General features: G+C 39.1%; 1 protein-coding gene across 6 annotated transcripts in view; it reads right to left on the reverse strand.

Moving 5' to 3' along the window:
• PPP2R2B (protein phosphatase 2 regulatory subunit Bbeta) overlaps positions 1–19,616 on the reverse strand; it is a 686,797-nt gene that overhangs the window by 299,168 nt on the left and 368,013 nt on the right. The window lies entirely within an intron of this gene.

The following is a 19,616-nucleotide window of genomic DNA, read 5'->3' on the forward strand; positions in this document are numbered from 1 at the left end:
AGAGGCCTATCTTCCTACTTCAACTAGGAGGAAAATACAGAATGCCACCGCAACCCCCATTTTTCCCGAATCGCAAATCGCAAATTCCATATTTGAAAGAAAATGAGACCGCTATTGTTATGAAACAACTACAATCATTTCTGAAGCAACCCAAATCACTAGAAAGCCAGTTTGGAAAAGAAATGCCCCCGATTTCCCCTTGCAGAAGGCATTCGTTTCAGTGGGTGTCACTGCAGGGAGAGACCTCGGGAGAGACATCCGCGAATGTTTTGCTCAGTTAAGCTCCACCAGTTTAGCTGGATGAGCCCAGAGGGACCTGTGAGTTAATTATATACATACAATGCTTCGGCTAACACAATTTAGAAAGTATTTGAAGTCAAAAAAAAAAAAAATGGGAAAACAAGTCCTTAACTGAGGTTGGGAATTGCCATTAGATTTCCATGAAGAACAGATGCTTCTGGCAGGTGGAAACTGGCATTGTCCTCATCTCCAGAAAGCAACCGCATATCTCTGGGAGAAGAGAGGAGGAATATTCTTTGATATAATTTGGGGCGGGGAAGTTCATCTTACAGTAGATTCCATTTTATTCTCATCTGTTGGTTAAGTCTTTCCTACTTGTTTGACGATTTGTGCCAAATTCACATATGGAATTCCAGGAACAGATGAAGACTGGTGCAAATTGATTTAATCCACTTCAGCTCCAGTTGCCATGGCTGGTTCTTCACATGGTGAGCTATATCCATCACCAAGGCTCCAGAGGTCAGCTCACCTGTAGTTACATAGTCCAGCTTCTCTTGCAGGTAGGCATAAGGGGGGGGGGGGGTGGAGGGGAAAGGGGAGAAAAGCTAAGTTCATTTTAAAGTGGCGAGAAGACATCTTGCTTTGAGTTGAAATGACCTTATGTTAACACTGGAGACCTTGGAGTAGTATTTGGGATATTCTCACCCATATCTTTCTAGAACGTGGGCTAGATTGGAACACAGTTGCAAGATGAATCAGGAAGGCCCAGTCTCATTAGCCAGGCTGTGCTTGAGGAATTTTCCACTGTAAGCAATGGGAGAAGTGTCCCCTCCAGAGATCAAGCCTCTGCGTTTACTAAATTTTCCCTTTCCTGTTTCCTACTAAATTCTTCCTGCATTTATTTTATTCAACAGTATAGGCAATATTTTCCTAAGACACAAGTTGTGAGAAGGCAAATTAGATGGCTCGCCATTAAGTAGATTAAGTAGATTCCAAGGTTTCTATTTTGTGAACCACTCTTTTCTGCTATGGGCAGTGGGGAACCATCCCCTCCAACCAAAACCAAGAAAAATACAGCTGTTGGTTTTGTTCCTTAACACAATGATGTGCAGTAAAGGAGGTCAGGGAGTGAAGGAAGCCCTGTGCAATCCTGTCGTCGTAAGAGGACTACACAGACCATTTCTAAGAAGACGCTCTGACCTTCTTTCTGTTCCTCCAATGTGCCAAGTTCTTTCCAAAAGCTTTTGGCATTTGCACATGCCATTCATTCCCTATGCCCCTTCCTCGTGTTCCTGGCATTCTTCAGCATCACAGCTGAACTGTCCCTACTTCACTAAGGCATTCCCTGGCCTCCGCATAGTCCCTGCCCCTGGTATTTTGTCTTAACATCCTTTTTTTCCTTTTTCATGGAACATTTGCCTTTTGTAATATTTGTTTACTTATAATTGTCAACCATTCCACTATATCTCTGCTATTAAGAGTCTGGCACTTAGTAGATGCTCAATTGTATTTACTGAATGGAGATAAATATTTCGTAGATGAATGAGTAAATTACTGAATTTGTTCAGTGATATTTAGGTTTTAAAGCTCTACCTTTAAATTCTTGCCCCCTCAAACCCAACAACAAAGTGTGTTGTAAGCCAGTAAGTTTCTAGCTTGTAACTCCTATTCCTATTGAAATAACTGTCCTACCCATTCCTGCATGCATATGCACCAAAAATATTTACTGAGCACTTAATATATGACAAGAATTATTGTAGGTGCTGGGATACAGTTAAAACAAAACAGAGTCCCTTTCTTCACAGAACTGAAATTCTATCATCTGATTTTAGTAATATGAGCTTTCTTGGAGATACAACAAATACATCATAAATTAACAGACCATTAATGTTAAGTGTCAAGACTCTGATATCAAGCAAAGCTGATTTTCTGTCACTTATTATTATGTCCTTGAGCAAGTTACAAGATCTCCCAAGCCATGTTTTTTTTTTTTAATCTATAAATTAGGGAGAAAAAAAAGTTAATTGAGTTATTATGAGGATTAAATGAGATAATACTTGGAAAGAATAGACTGCAATCACTTGCTGAGTATTTGCTATCACCACCACCAGTACTATGGAACAAATATTTATGTACCTACCATGTCAGCCACTGGGATAGGACTAAAGATTCAGCAACATCAGTGCTGAAGATGTACAGTCGTCTCTGCCATCATGGAACTTAGTATCTAATTTACAATTTATGGAAAGGGGGCCACAGGCTACAAAAGGGGCAGCAGAGGATGCTGTGAAAGGCTGGCCTAATTCAGGCTTGTGCTTTACACAGAAAAGGGCAATTACAAATACACAGCCTTCTTAAGTTACACAATCTAGCGTGACAGAACGGGAACACATTCTTTTTTTCATCACCTTTATTATGTTCCCCCGATGCTCTCACATACCCCTAGCCCAGTTAAGTCAGCCCTGCCTACATTGGAAACTACTTGCAGGTCATGCTGTCCAATTAGCACATTAAATATCTACAATTTTATGAAAACCTTTGACCTAAGCCAGTCTAGAGATTCTTAATATAGGCTTTAGGTGTCAGACAGTCCTGATTTTTTGTCCCAGCTCAGGCATTTATGAATTTCATGACCTTTGGCAAGTAATTTAACATCTCTAGCCTCTGTATTTGCAACATTGGAAGAAAATAATAGGAACTACTTCACGGAGTTGTTGAGTGGCTTCAGAGACATTGTAAAGAAAGTGCTTAATACAGGCTTGGCCCATAGCCAGACCTCACTAAAATGTCGCTTTGGCCTCCTGGTAGTGGCTCATGAGGTCTCCACTGGCAGAGAACTGGAGAGATGCACTACAAGTCAGTCATGTGAACACAAGTGACCTAGAAACCTGAGTTTACCACCTAGCAATCTGTCTTAACAAGCACTAGGCACTGGATATAAGAGATTTTACCATCTTGCAGAAAGCCCTTTATAAGCCACAAAGTCCTGTGCAAGTGGAAGGAATTAGGATTATCCTTTCTTGATTTTCACATTATGTTAGTGCAGACCTAATCACGTTTGTCTATCATGGAATCCTATGGAATCCCTCTCTAGGATCATTCAGCCCCAAATGCACAACTGTCTCTCTGAGGTGGTTTGCATTGACTGCCCAGAGGATGACCTCTTGAGTTTCTAGCAAGGTTCGCAATTCTTTATTGTGCGTGTTACAACGTGTAATAAATACCACATGAGTGAGCCTTTAACATGGCATTTAACCTAGGAGAAGAAAACAAAACATCTTGCCTTCAAAATGTTGTATTAGTTCTAGATTCTGGATACTTAGTGGATTTCACTGAGTACAACATTCCCTCAATTATCCAAGTCCAGCAATTTATGAAAAGAAACAGTGGTATGCTAGAGCTGGTACGTGCTGGCTGTTGAGAGCTGATTCTGTCGATTACACACATCTTTTTTCCAGCTCTACTTTGAGTGACATCATGTTGGTAGCTTAAAATCTGAAATCTGCCATGGTGGGTTATTTATATCATAGAAGTAAAAAAAAAACCTATATAAATCAGGGCTTTGGCTTTTCTGGGGGGGGTGGGGCTGGGGGGTGGGAGAGCTGATTGTTAAACATTTACCGCTCCAACAGTAGAAATACATTAATTGCTGATATAGCTTTCTACTTATATGTGTTACCTGTGCAAAGTTCCTTTCAATTCCTCGATACCAAGTCTCCCAAGCTGTGTCAAATTCCAGAACATTCCACCATCTGATCAAACTTTGGCCATAATTTAAATAACTCTTAAAAATCCTACCTTTACCATAAAACATTCCCACAGCCTTCAGAGGAAACCTGATACATTTGTTTGATCCCCTTCAGGCTGGTTATGAAATTGCCACAGTGGATCTGTGAGTGATGGCCACTGCAAGGCTCCTAGATCCGATGAAAATTATTGAGCCACTGATATAATATTAATAGCTAATGCTTATCGAGCATCTATTATGTACTAGGCACTATGCAAAAGGTTTCACTAGCATTATCTCATTTAATTCTAACAACAGCCCCTATGAGGTAAATTATCTCTATTTTACTAAGGCTAGTAGAGAGAAATAATATATCCAAAGTCAAACAAATAGGAGCCTGGCTCTGTGCGTGTGTGTGTGTATGCGCGCGTGTGCATGTGTGTCTGTTGGGTGGGTCAAGGTCACAACAGAAACTTAGAGGTCTTTTTCCAAACCACCCACCACTAGAGTCTGATCTGTACTTCTTAGAAATGAATAGCCTCTCAGTTGAAAATCACTCCTATTGTGTTGGTGAGGAGGTGGCGAAATTGGAACCCTCACACTGCTTGTGGGATTGTATAATGGTGCAACCACAAATAGTTTGGCAGTTCCTCAAAATGTTAAACAGAGTTGCCATATGACCCAACAATTCCACTTCTAGGTATACACCCAAGAGAACTGAAAATGCATATTCACACAAAAACTTGTAGATGAATATTCTAAGCAGCATTATTCATAATATCCCCAAAGCGGAAACAACCCAAATATTTATCAACTGATAAATGGATGAATAAAATGTGATATATCTATATAAAGGATTATTACTCAGCTATAAATAGTAATGAAGTACTGATACATGTTACAACATGGATGGACCTTGAAAACATTGTACTAAGCAAAAGAAGCCAGTCACAAAAGACCATGTATTATATGACTCCGTTTATGTGAAATGTTCAGAATGGGCAAATCCATAGAGACAAAGTAGATTAGTTGCCAGGGGCTGAGGTGGGGGAATAAGAGTGACTACTTATGGGTTTGGGATTTCCTTTTGGAATAATGAAAATATTCTAAAATTACTTAAGGGCAATAGCCGCACAACTCTGAATATACTAAAACCCACTGAATTGAATACTTTAGAAAGATGTTTCAAAAGGTACAGACTTCCAGTTATAAGATAAACAAGTACTAGAGATGTAAAGTACAATATGATAAACATAATTAACACTGTTGCATGTTATATATGAAAGTTGTTAAAAAGAGTTAATCATAAGAGTTCTCATTACAAGGAAAATTTTTTTCCTGTTTTTTTTAAAATTTTGTATCTATATGAGATGATGGATGCTCACTAAACTTATTGTGATAATCATTTCATGATGTACATCAAGTCATGCTGGATACCTGAAACTTATACAATGCTGTATGTCAATTGTATGTCAATGAAACTGGAAGAGGAAAAAAAAGAGTGTTTCAATAAAGCTGTTATTAAAGATTAAAAAATCTCTGCTGTCATAAACCATCATTACCTCTAGGAGTATGACGTATCCCTCAGGTTAATATTAGTGCAGAAAAACTTAAATGCATGTAATGACAAGTACAGATATTCATGTCATGTTGTTTAAAAAAGTCAAAAAAACAATGTATACTGACTGGTCCCCTTTTTTGGTCAAAAAAATGTGTGTATGTCAAAAGGAATATATGAAAATACTTAACAGTGGTTTTCCTTGTGGTTCATATTCTTGTCAAAGAAAATTTAGATCTTTTTTTTTTTTTTTTTGGCTGCACAGCCCAGCATGTGGGATCTTAGTTCCCCAGCCAGGGACTGAACCCATGCCCCCTGCAGTGGAAGCAGGGGAGTCTTAACCACTGGACCACCAGGGAAGTCCCCATGTATCATTTTTGTAGTAAGAAAATGTTTTAAAGGTTTTTTTGAATGTTATGAAATACTTTTTAGATGAAACTTTGTATTGAAAAGGTCAAAAATCATTTTGTGCACACCTGAAAATTGAGAGACACTGATGTAAATGTGTATGCTATCAAATGCACAGAACAGCTCTACCCAAAAGTAATACAATGCAAGACACATTTTTGTTTGTAAATTTTTCAAGTTGCCACATTAACAACTGAAAAGAAACAGATAAAATTAATTTTAATGATGTTTAAATTTTTTGAAACCAAAATGAAAATATTTTCTTTAATCCAATATGTCAAAAATTGATTTCAACATATATAGAATATAGAATGATTAACGATATATGTACACTTTTGTTTTTAATGCCAAGTTTTTGAAATCTGGTGTGCATTTTGCACTTGACAGCGCCTCTCAGAAAAGGCACATTTTTAGGGCTCAATAACTGCACATGCCTAGTGGCTAAAGCACAAGTATAGAGGAACTATTCCAAAAGTGTTATTCCACTCACAAAATGAGTTTTATCGTATTCTTCCAAAGGAAAATTTTCATCTATCAAGGACTTGAATTAGACAGTAATACTAAAACCAAACCAAGCAACTTTAATCTGATGAACCTCACAACTATTTAAAGTAATACAAACTGAATATGAAAAAATATATAGACATACCCACATGTGTACATATATATGTAATGGTAAATTTGAACCCAATCTGCATTTCCCCCTAAAACTAGTAAGCTGAATTAATAAAATGATAAAAGATCAAGACTCTAAAAGTGCTAAGATGATACTACATAACAATACATACCAGATAGCAAGAAAGGTGTAATTCAGTCACTGTATAGTTACCGCCCTAATAAGCCAACGGTTTAGTTCAACACCTATGGCTTCAGTGCCAGCCAGGAGAAGAAGCCAAATAACCAGATGCCACTACTAAAAAAGGAATTTTCACAGCTGGGTATCTGGACTCTTATTACAGCCACTAAAGGTGGAGAAATTTAAAGGTACAGTTATAGGAATCCGGCTGAAAACTATTACAGTCTTTTAGATTGTATCAGAGAGTAGAAATGTGTGGTCACATGATCAGTGGCGTGATTTCTGAAGACTTATTGAATTAGATGCACCACTGCCTTTAACACTTGCATGCAAAACAGTTTTGTGTGTATAGTTGAGCGCTCCCTCCTTCCTAAACACACTTTCTTCACTGATTCCCAGGTACCACCCTCTCTTGATTCTCCTATTACCTCAATGCACACTCCTTCTCAAGCTCATCTGCTGTTCCTCCTCACTGCTTGCCTTGACCTCTACAAGCACCCTAGAGTTCAAAGGTCTCAGATTTCTCTATCCACAGTCCCGTCCAAGGTGACCTCGTCCAATCTCAAGGCTTGCCACTCACTTCATGATAAAACCATATGACCCAGCAATCCCACTACTGGGCATATACCCTGAGAAAACCATAATTCAAAAAGAGTCATGTACCACAATGTTCATTGCAGCTCTATTTACAATAGCCAGGACATGGAAGCAACCTAAGTGTCCTTTGACAGACAAATGGATAAAGAAGATGTGGCACACATATACAATGGAATATTACTCAGCCATAAAAAGAAACGAAATTGAGTTATTTGTAGTGAGGTGGATGGACCTAGAGACTGTCATACAGAGTGAAGTAAGTCAGAAAGAGGAAAACAAATACCATATGCTAACACATATATATGGAATGTAAAAAAAAAAAAAACAATGGTTCTGAAGAACCCAGGGGCAAGACAGGAATAAAGACGCAGACATAGAGAATGGACTTGAGGACACGGGGAGGGGGAAGGGTAAGCTGGGATGAAGTGAGAGAGTGGCATGGACATATATACACTACCAAATGTAAAATAGATAGCTAGTGGGAAGCAGCCACATAGCACAGGGAGATCAGCTCGGTGCTTTGTGACCACCTAGAGGGGTGGGATAGGGAGGGTGGGAGGGAGACGCAAGAGGGAGGGGATATGGGGATATATGTATACGTATAGCTGATTCACTTTGTTATAAAGCAGAAACTAACACACCATTGTAAAGCAGTTATACTCCAATAAAGATGTTAAATTAAAAAAAAAAACCTCCTAAATGAATACTGAGCACAAACCTCTCCACTGACCCCCAGGCTAATGACACCAACAGCTGATCTGGTATTTCCCTGCTATCCACCAGGCAGCTCAATCTCTAATGGCGCCCCCGCCAGACCTGCTCCACCTCCTGTTCCTCGACTCCTCTCTCACTCCCTACATCCTTCCAGCCCATCAGCAAATCTTGCCAGCTCTAACTTCAAAATGCATCCAGAATCCAACCACCCCTCACCACTTCCACGGCTACTACCACGCTCCAACTACCAACGCATCTCATCATGATAGTTTCAATAGACTCTAAGGAGTATACGATCCCTCCTTTGCCCCCCTACAGAATAGTTTCTGTGCAGCAGGCAGAATGGGCTTTTTAAATGCAAATCACGTCATGTCACTTTTTTGCTCCAAGCCCTTTATTGGCTTCCTACACATTCAGAGTAAAACTCTTTTAAAATGCTGGCAAGGTTTGGCCCTTGCTATAGCTCTACTTTTTTTTTTTTTTCACTTCTCACCTACAGCATCACCAACTCTTGTCTCAACCTCCTTCCCTCCACCCCATACATAGACACAGTGGCATCCTTATTGTCTGCCAAACACACCAGGAAGAAAACTCCCACCCCGGAACCTCTGCATCTGCTGTTCCCACTGGCCTGCCGCCTTCCTTCAGTCAGCAGCGTAGCTCAGAGCTTCACCTCATTCAGCTGTTGCTCCATAATCAACATTTCTGAGATGTCTTTCTTGACCACCTTATATAGGGTAAAATAGCACCCCTCCCTACCAGCAACCCCAGCCCCTGTGTTGCTACCTGACAGTATATTTTTTGGCTTTAATGATTACACAAGGACATAATATTCAGGGAGACAGGGGTGTTTTTGTTCTCTGCACTATATCTGGCCCTAGTAGAGTGCCTGGCACATACCGGTTACTACTTTTTTTTAAGAGGGTAAATAGAAAGGTATTAGACAATTAAGTTGACTTAACTCCCCAGTACTTTAAGGGCAATATCAAGGGGAGAAATTACTACTCTCTTTTAAAAGTCACGGGGATATGGAGAAAAGGGAACCCTCATGTATTGTTGGTGGGAATGTAAATTGCTGCAACCACTATGGAAAACAGTGTGGAGATTCATCAAAACAATTAAAAATAGGACTACCATATGATCCAGCAATTTCACTCCTGGATATTTACCCAAGGAAAACTAAAACACTAATTAGAAAAGATATATGCACCTCTGTGTTCATTGCAGCATTATTTACAATAGCCAAGATATGGAAACCACCCCAAGTGCCCCTCAACAGATGAATAGATAAAGATATGGCGTATATATGTGTGTGTGTGTGTGTGTGTGTGTGTGTATAAAATGGAATATTAGCCATAAAAACAATGAAATCTTGCCATCTGCAACAACATGGATAGACCCAGAGGATATTATGTTTAGTGAAATAAGTCAGACAAAGAAAGACAAATACTGTATGATTTCACTCCTACGTGGAATCTAAAAAAACAAAACAAATAAACAAACAAAACAGAAACAGAGTTATAGATACAGAGAACAAACAGGTAGTTACCAGAGGAGAGGGGGCTAGGGGGAGGAAAGGAATAGGTGAGGGAGATTAAAGAGGTACAAACTTCAGCTGCAAAATAAAAGTCGTGGATATGAAATGTACAGTGTGGAGAATATAGTCAATAACTAAGTAATATCTTTGTATAATGACAAATCATAACTAGACTTATGGTGGTGATCATTTTGAAACATATAGAAAAAAATCACTGTGCTGTGTAACAGGAAGTAACATAGTGTTGTAGGTCAATTATACTTCAAAAACAAGAAACCAAGCACACTGGGCTTGCTTGGTGGCACAGTGCTTAAGAATCCACCTGCCAGTGCAGGGGACACGGGTCGAGCCCTGGTCCGGGAAGATCCCACATGCCATGGAGCAACTAGACCCGTGTGCCACAACTACTGAGCCTGCGCGCCACAACTACTGAGCCCGCGTGCCTACAGCCTGTGCTCCGTAACAAGAGAAGCCACTGCAATGAGAAGCCCGCGCACAGCAATGAAGAGTAGCCCCCGCTCGCTGCAACTAGAGAAAGCCCGCGTGCAGCAACGAAGACCCAATGCAGCCAAAATAAAATAAAAATAAAAAATAAATTTAAAAAAAAAAGAAACCAAACATACAAACTTATGGAAAAATATCAGATTTGTGGTTACCAGAGGCAAGAGGTAGGGGGAGAGGGAATCGGATGAAGGTAGTCAAAAAGTATAAATTCCCATTTATAACATAAGTAAGTACTAGAGATGTAATGTACAACCTGATCAATATAATTAACCCTGCTGTACATTATATATAAAAGTTGTTAAGAGTAAATCCTTAGAGTTCCCATCATACGCAAAACATTTTTTTTCTATTTCTTTAATTTTGTATATGTATGAGATGGCATATGTGCACTAAACTTATTAGGAAAATCATTCCATGATGTATGTAAGTCAAATCATTGTGCTGTACACCTTAAACTTATACAGTGCTGTATGTCAATCATATCTCAATGAAACTGGAAGGAAAAAAAAAAGTCCCAGGGGCCAACCCTGGGTAAGACTGAAATAAGCAAGCTCCTTGATCCTCTTCATCTTCCTCATCTCCATTTTTCTGCTCTGAGGTGGGCCAGGGCAGAGCTGCAGAAGGGCCTGCATCATCCCCCGCTGACCCAAGGCTGCAGAGGTCTGGGAAGACAGCCTTTATGCTCACTGAGAATCAGCGTTAATCATCTTCTTCCTACACCACCACATTCTGCCTCTTTCTCCTTCTTTGGAAGGAAATTTCTAAGTATTGGCACCTTTGGAAGCCAGAGGACATATCACATAGTGAACTTAGCTCAGCACGTGGGAAAACATTTTCATAAATACAAAGTGCTGCACAAACAAGGATAACACCCTGGCCATCACTATACTAGAGGAAGAAATTCTAGAAGCTGAATTCAAGAGCTCGATGGACCTTGAACTTATAAGCAAGTCTGAGTATATTTTAAAACTCCATAAATATTTATGGAATAAATACAGAGTGAAAATAATTACATTAAACATCCCTCAAATAGAGACCTCTGTAATTTCCATCTGGCATCTGCAGCACTACAAGAATGAACGAAGTATGATAACAAAAGTTTATGCATTTACATCTGAAAAGTAGCATAAGGCCTTGGAGCAGTGACTTTAACGTGTTGGGGGTCACAGATCCTTTTGAGAATTTAATAAAGGTTTTGAATTCTCTCCCCAGAAGAAAACATAGTGTAGAGCACTTCTTGCTCCCAAATGCTGACTCATCACATCTGTTTCATGGACAGAAAAAGAAGGGGGAAAAAAAAAGGACCTAGGACCAAAGAGAGGCCCCAAGTTGAATGCAAGTTTAAAATTACACTGTCACTACCTCCCATCTATATTTTTATAGGGAAACTAATAATAGCTAACACATACATAGCTCTTAATAGTACTGAGGTAAGGCCAGATGTGAGACTTCTATATAAGATGGGTCCCTAAAGTATAAGAGGAGAATGGTTGAAGGCAGGACTTTTGAGAACCAGACAGCTTGAGTTCAAATCTTGGCTCCGATGTTTCCTAGCAGTATGATGTTGAGCAACTTACTTAATCCCCCTGTGCTTCAATTTCATTTGCAAAATACCAATAATAGTATCTCCTTCAAGGGGTTGTTGTAAACATTAAATGAGTTGATATATATAAAATATTATAAAACAGTCCATGGCACATAATACACACCTAAACAATGTTAGCTGTTGTTATGAGGCACTGCAGACTGCCATTATTATGTGCTCTGATGTCCACACGGACGCCAGGTTTATTCACTTTTCCAATTCTCATTCTTGAATTGTTTTGGCAGATGTGCTTCTTGCTCCCATACCTCCTTTTTTTTTTTTTTTTAAGCTAACCCAAAGACATGGTTCCATTACAAGTAACTGTGAAACTGTTCATGTCAGTGGGCTCATGATGGAGGCATAGATTCATTCAACATCAATCATGCATTACCTGCCTGCTGTGTGCTTAGCACTAGCCTTTTTAGGTACTGCGAAGCAGCTCACACCTCAGTTGCAAAGATAAATGCTAAAACTTATGTGTCCATAAGAGACTAATCAAGTGTAGATTAACCACAATGTAAGAATTTAGAGGTATTCAGCTGAGCGAGAACAGCTTCAAAATGTAAAATGGACAAATGACACACTTGATCGAGGGGTAGCTACATAATTTGTGGGGCTCAATCCAAAATGAAAACATGGGGCCCTTTGTTCTTAGTATTGGGAATTTTAAGACTGACAGCAGAGTTTTAATGTAAGCACAGGCATAGGAGTAACATATACTGGACATGTCACTGCACCATGGAGCTGGCCCTGCCTTAAAGGCTGGGAGGACTAATGGACGCTTCCTAGACTATTGGCCATGTCATGCATATATCTATCTCTGTGTCCTTTCTTCTACTTTTTCCTCCTAGCTAAAAAGATTTTGCTTATTTGTTCAACCTAGGAAAATCCTAAGTATCCTTCAAATTCCAGCTCAAGTCTTAGCTTAGAGGGAAAATGAGAGAATGAAAAGAGCCCTGGACTTGAAGTTAGAAGAGCTAAGGCCAAGTCTGCCTTTCCCCGACTCTGGAACTCTGGGCAAGTCTCTTAACTTTTCTGGTACTTGGTTGGGGAAACTGATTTTAAAAGTCTCTAATAGGATGATAGGAGGATCAAAAGGCATCACAAATAGATAAGACCCTTGAAATAACGATTTATCACATCGATAAAGAATTTCATAGTTTTTGATAAAGCCTTTCCTTAGTGTCTACAAGCTACAAGCAGCATTTGCATTGAGTGTCCAATATATTATCAAACACACACACACACACACACACACACACACACACACACACACACGAGCACGCTCACGCTACTGCACATATGTATCCCATCCGCCACTGCCCCCTCTTTGACATATATGAATTTAAGGTTTTATTCTTTCATTTCAACTCTTAAGGCCATCAAGCTTTCAGTTCCCTCCCAGTCCATCCTCCTCACTAAGTGAGCACGACCTTTATAACTGATAGATCTGGTCCTTTCTTGCTTGCTTTAAATCCTTGCATGGTTCCCCACTGACTGGAAAAGAGTTTTCTAAACCCAATGACACAGAAGCATTAGTGTTTTTTGAGGTGCTACTCAGTGTTCCAGGAAAAGAGGTATGGAATTTGAGAAAAAATAAAATGATAGATCCCTCTGTTGGAGATTTGTAATGCCAATTAAAAAGCTCTGAGAAGTCCTGCAATAAAGTTAATTTTGTTTAAACCAGAATTTTCCATATTAATTTGACCATATTAACATTCTATAGAAAATATATATTCTGCAGAAAAATTTTGGCAAATGCTGGCCTAGGGGTGACAGACTCTTCAGTTTGGTTTACAGAGCTTCCAGAATCCCTAGATTTCTAGCTCAATGTCTGCCATCTCCTCCACAAATCCTATGCTCCAGGAACAGTGGGCCATCTCTAGTTTCTTGAAGACGTTTGAGCTCTGTGCCTGTCTTGCTCTGCCAAGAATGTTTCCTGTCACCCCTCCTTCCATTTATGCTCTAGTGATTTGTTACTCATCATTTCAGGCCCAGTTCAATAGCCCTGCAGTACCTCCTCTGATATGCTTGGTCTCCCACTACCGATGGCTAACTGCTTCTACGTAACTTTGTACATAGAAGTAATTGCTGTTCTTTGCTGGACATCTCTGTGCCAGGAATTTAGTTCTTAGTGTAATATAGGCAACCCTACAAGATGACTGAAATAATGCTTACTTTATAGATCAAGAAACACACCGATTAAGAAACTCACTCCTTTTTCTGTGTTTTCTATCTTTTGAGTAGTGCCCACTTCCATCTAGCTGCCTAAACCAGAAAACCATTTTTAACCAAAGACATTTTTAATACCTTTTCCTCTACCCTACATTTAGTCAGATGCCAAGTCCTATAAATTCCAGCTTCCTGACAGGCATAAAATCTGTCCCCATCTACCCTTTTACACTGTCACTAGTTTAACTTGGGCCATGTCATCTCTCAGCAATGTTCCTGCAGTAGCTTCTTAGCCAATCTTCCATGTTCCATGCTGACATGAATATGATCATCCTAAAGTACAGATATGATCATGTCAATGCCCTGTTTAAAGTCCTTGAGAGGGTCCCCGTGACTCTCAGGGGAAAAAAAAATCCAAGACCCTCAACACAGCTTAAAGGACCCTTTAAGGACCGGTTACTGCCTACTTCTTTACCTTCATTTCATCCAATCAGAACCTCACAGTCTACACTAGAAGCCTCAATGAGCTTCTAAAGGTTTCCCGCCTTGCCAAGCATTCCTTTGCCTCTGGACCTTTGTACATACTTTTTCTTCTGCTTAAAATTCTCTTCCTTCTCATCCTCATCTTGATAATCCATGGCCAAGGTGAATGCTCTTCCTCTGTGATCCCTGGGCATCCTTTTCTCTTCTCCTGTGAGATCTTTGGGACCAGGGTCTGTGGACCTACTCACTGTTGTATCTATACCTAACACAGTGCCTACCACAGAATAATGACACGGAATAATCATTTGTTTAATGCCTGAATGAATCAAAGAATGAATAAAGGGATGAATGAAAGCAAAACTAAAAAGGCAGCTTGCAGTATTACAAGAGAAGGAATTTAGAGCTTTATCACACACATCCGCTTGCCTTTGTCCTCTAGGTCAAAATACATTGTCCTTTAAATTCCCCGAAAGCTCCCCACTCACTCCAACTGCAGGGCCTTTGCATTTGCCTGGAATGCTCTTTCCTCTTCCACCCAGAGTCAATGCCTCCTTATCCTTCACATTTCAGATTAGTCATCCTTTCAGCAGGGAAGGATTCTTGCCAATGCAAAGTCAGCCCCTCTACTATGTTACCCTCCTAGCACCAGGCATCTTTCCTGTATCATTCTCACCAAAATGTAGCTCTATATTTATGTCTATGACTGTTCATTTAGTAACAGTTTCCTCCAGTAGACAGTAAACTACAAAGGACAGAAATATATCTGTTTTTTTTTTCACCATTGGATTCCCAGTGCCTAAAGTACAGTGCCTGACACACAAGATAAAAGTTTGTTAAATAGATACATCAATTAAAAACTCTGTCTCATCAGCAGTTTGTTGGTTCATTTCAGCACTGTGTATACAGCGGGGCTCAATAAGAGTTGTTTGTTAAGTGAAAGATTAGAACTATTTTTCTTTCCCAAGTTTGTAAACAGTTGTTAACTAGTACGCTTGAAATAAATTCATTCCTACAAATTTAGCAACATTTGCGTATTTCCACACCACCTTGTAATATATTGATGCTTCCCTTGAAATGAATGTGAATGTTGTCAAAAGAACCCCATCTTCCTAGCTCTTGGACTTGACCATATGAGGCAACTAAGGAGCTGCGAAGTCTATCTCCACCACAGGAAAGGACTAGAGCGCTAATTCACAGATTGCATAATGTGCCCATAATTGGGAGACATCAAAACCTGTCATGTCATAGATTAGCCAGTGATTCTTCAATAAGTAATTATTAAAATGGCAAAACAAACAGTCTGGAGGAGTCATTACTGTTTGTCCATTCATTGGAGCTAAATGATATTGACTAAATGGTGGCATGCCTCAGTTTTCTAATACTCTGAAGGCTGAGTAAATAGAAAAAGCTTAGACAAAAGCATAGGCACTGAGAGAAACATCAGAGAGTTAACCCGAAGGCTAGTAGAGTTACACAATCTTCATGGAGTCTATGAAGAAGGGCCTTTTTTTCCCCATATTTTAAAGAAGTTGGTAAGCAATGAAATTATAAAAGCTGTTTACCTCAAAATCAAGTCTGGTACAACCTGATGGGCCAGGCATTGTCCTCATTTCTTTATGTACACACTCTCGCTCTTGCTCATGACTACCCCATGAAGGAGATATATTTTTTTTTAATTAATTAATTTATTTATTTATTTTTGGTTAGGTTGGGTCTTTGTTGCTGCGCACGGGCTTTCTCTAGTTGCGGTGAGCAGGAGCTACTCTTCATTGTGGTACGCGGGTTTCTCATTGCGGTGGCTTCTCTTGTTGCAGAGCACGGGCTCTAGGCGCGCAGGCTTCAGTAGTTGTGGCTCGTGGGCTCTAGAGCACAGGCTCAGCAGTTGTGGCGCACGGGCTTAGTTGCTCTGCGGCATGTGGGATCTTCCCGGACCAGAGATCAAACCTGTGTCCCCTGCATTGGCAGGCGGATTCTTAACCACTGTCCCACCAGGGAAGTCCCAAAGGAGATATTATTAATAGCACTTATCAGTGAGGCAACCAAGGCTCAGCAATGTTAATTATTCTAGAGCAAGTAGAATGGGGCACACCTGGGGTTCAAACCCAGCTTGACTTGACTCTTAATCAACAACGCCATCATAGTTCCGCTTACATTTTCCTTTGGAAATTTCTGCTCGAGTAAGTACATACTACATGTCAAAAAAACGAAGAGCTATAATCCCCCTAATTCTTTGAAAAGAACACCTAAACAGTCATCAGAATCATTTTCTCTCATAACGTCTGTTCAGTTTGAAGTGTCTTGTGAGAACTTACGAAACTATAAAGAAATCTTTGGACTTTTTGTTGTTTAAAAAAATTGTTGGACCATTTCTGTGTTTTTTGGTGATTTACTTCTTTATTACTCAGAACATTATACACCTACACATCAAATAAGACTGAATATTCCAAGATTTAAAGGCATAACAGGGAGCTGACAGTACCTGAAAGCAGGGAAACAGAATAATTGGGGAAAAGTGGAGGCTCAAACTGTCAAAGAAGATGGTTTCCCTACTTTAAAACAAAGTTCCAAGATATAGAAGTAGACCAGCTAAGAGAGGGTGGCTTCGTCTCTGAAGAAGGTGATGGTCTTCTTTGATTTAGAACAGGCAGAAAAGGAAAAATTAAGGGTAATAGTGAACTTAACATTTATCATCTCTTTTCCCCAAGATCTCTTTAAAATGATAATAAAGGCGCAAAGCAGATACAACCTCACAATAATGAAGAGAATATAAAGAGGGTCATTAAGTGGACTATGGATTTCATGTGTTTCTGGGAGAAGAAAAGCAGATGGAAAGATAACGACAGATGAAGGAGAGAGGTGGCACTACCAAAAAGGGTACCCATCTACATTGCAGAAAACTGGAGAGGCTTAGGACTTAGAAACACCCAAATGATGTGGGATAAAGGCTAAAAAATGAGGGGTTGGGGGTGTTAAAATAATACCCATAGAGAGAAAAATAGATTCATCTGCCCTTTAGCCCCACTGCTTAACTCCCTTCCCTATCCCGCCCTAGGAGCATGCAATAGAAGGTTCTTCCCTTTGGAAAAATAATTTAGTTAGTCTGGAGTGGATACGAAGGCAAGTGTTGGGTCTTCCAAGTAAAGTGCTCTGCATTCTGGTATACAGAGAGTCCAAAATACAAGATCATCTCTCTGCCTGTTCAGTCTACTACGGAACCAGCCAGCTGATCAGTCCTATTCATGTTCATTCAACTGTTCTGTTGATTCATTCTTACATATGAATGGGTGATAGAAGATCATCTAGACAATTCAGTAAAATGTACAATGCAAAAATGATCAAGATAAATATTAAAAATTAAATTATAGATTTAATTAAAGATTAAAACATATCTGGAGAAACAGATATACTTTTAGGAATAGAAATAAATAAATCCTAATTAGCACATGCAGAAATATTTTTTTAAGAAGAGAATAAATCTACAAATGAAGAACAAGAAGCCATAGAAAAGGAAAAAAATAGAGGATAAGAAAAAACTCATAGAATTAAAAAATTTGGTAATTTGTTTTTAAATCATTAGAAGGTTAAAAGATATAGTCAAGGAACTGAACCAGTGGAACAGAATGGAGAGCCCAGAAATAAAGCCATGCATGTATGATCAACTAATGTTTGAAAAAGGTGTCAAGAATACACAATGAGGAAAGGATAGTCTCTTCAATAAATGGTATTGGGAAAACTAGATATCCACATGCAAAAGAATGAAACTGGACCCTTATCTTACACCATATACAAAAATCAACTAAATGTAAGACCAGAATTAGTAAAACTCCTGGAAGAAAGCATACGGGAAAGCTCCTTAATATTGATCTTGACAATGATGTTTTTCTAAGTAGGGCACAAAAGCACAGGCAACAAAAGCAAAAATAAACAAGTGGGACTACGTCAAACTAAAAGTTTCTGCAGAGCAAAGGAAGCAATCAAAATGAAAAGGCAACCTATGGAATGGGAGACAGAATTTGCAAATGTTATATCTGACAAGGGGTTAGTATCCAAAATATATAAGAAATTCATACAACTCAGTAGCAAAATAACAATCTGATTAAAACAAGATGAAAGGACCTGGAAAAAGAATAGATACATGTATATATCTAACTGAAAAGAAACAAAACAAAACGAAAACAAACAAACAGAAAAGTACACCATACATTCCCCTTTGGAAACATCAAGTGCTGGGATTCTATTTACTGAATCTGAGCACTCTGAGTATGACGATGGAGATTCAACTTTGCCAAATGATGAATAGTTATCTCCAGTCTGAAACTGCATATATTTCCCGCTCAACAAATGCCCAGCCTGATGGTAGCAGAACTCAAACTAACCATATTGCTAATTCATCTGATTTCACACAGACATAGACTTGTCGTAGAAACATGACAAAAAGACCTTTCAAAATCTGAAAAAAAATCAAAGGACCTGAATAACCATTTTTCCCAAGAAGACATACAAATGGCCAGTAGGTACATGAAAAGATACTCAACATCACTAATGCTCAGGGTAATGCAAATCAAAACCACAGGATGTCACCTCACCTGTTAGAACGGCTATTAGCAAAAAGTCAAAAGATAACAACAGTTGTTGAGGATGTGAAAAAAGGGAACCCTTGTACATTGTTCATGGAAATGTAAATTATTATAGCCATTATGGAAAGTTTCTCAAAAAATTAAAAATATAATTACCATATGACCCAGCAATCCCAATTCTGAGTATATATCCAAAGGAAATAAAATCAGTATCTCCAAGAGATACCTGCACCCTCATGTTTGTTGTGGCATTATTCACAGTAGCCAAGATTTGGAAACAACCTAGTATTTGTTGATGGATGAATGGATAAAGAGAATGTGATATAAGGTAGGCCCTCCATTTCGGTGGGTTTCACAGTAGTGGATTCAACCAATTGAGGATCAAAAATATTTGGAAAAAAATTTTTCAGAAAGTTCTAAAAAGCAAAACTTGAATTTGCCATGTGCCAGCAACTATTTACTTAGTATTTACATCATATTTATATAGTATTTACATTGCATTAAATATTTTAAGTAATCTAGAGATGAGTTGAAGTATACAGGAAGAGGCATGTAGGTTATATGTAAATACTACGCCATTTTATATAAGGGACTTGAGCATCCATGGATTTTTGGTATCCATGGGGGGGGGGGGGTTTGGGGATGGTCCCAGAACGAATTTCCCTTGGATACTAAGGGACAGCTGTATATATTTGTCCCTAAAAACTATATATCTACA

This window comes from Balaenoptera ricei, chromosome 3 (assembly GCF_028023285.1).
Source record: "Balaenoptera ricei isolate mBalRic1 chromosome 3, mBalRic1.hap2, whole genome shotgun sequence".
In the NCBI taxonomy this organism is placed as follows: Eukaryota; Metazoa; Chordata; class Mammalia; order Artiodactyla; family Balaenopteridae; genus Balaenoptera; species Balaenoptera ricei.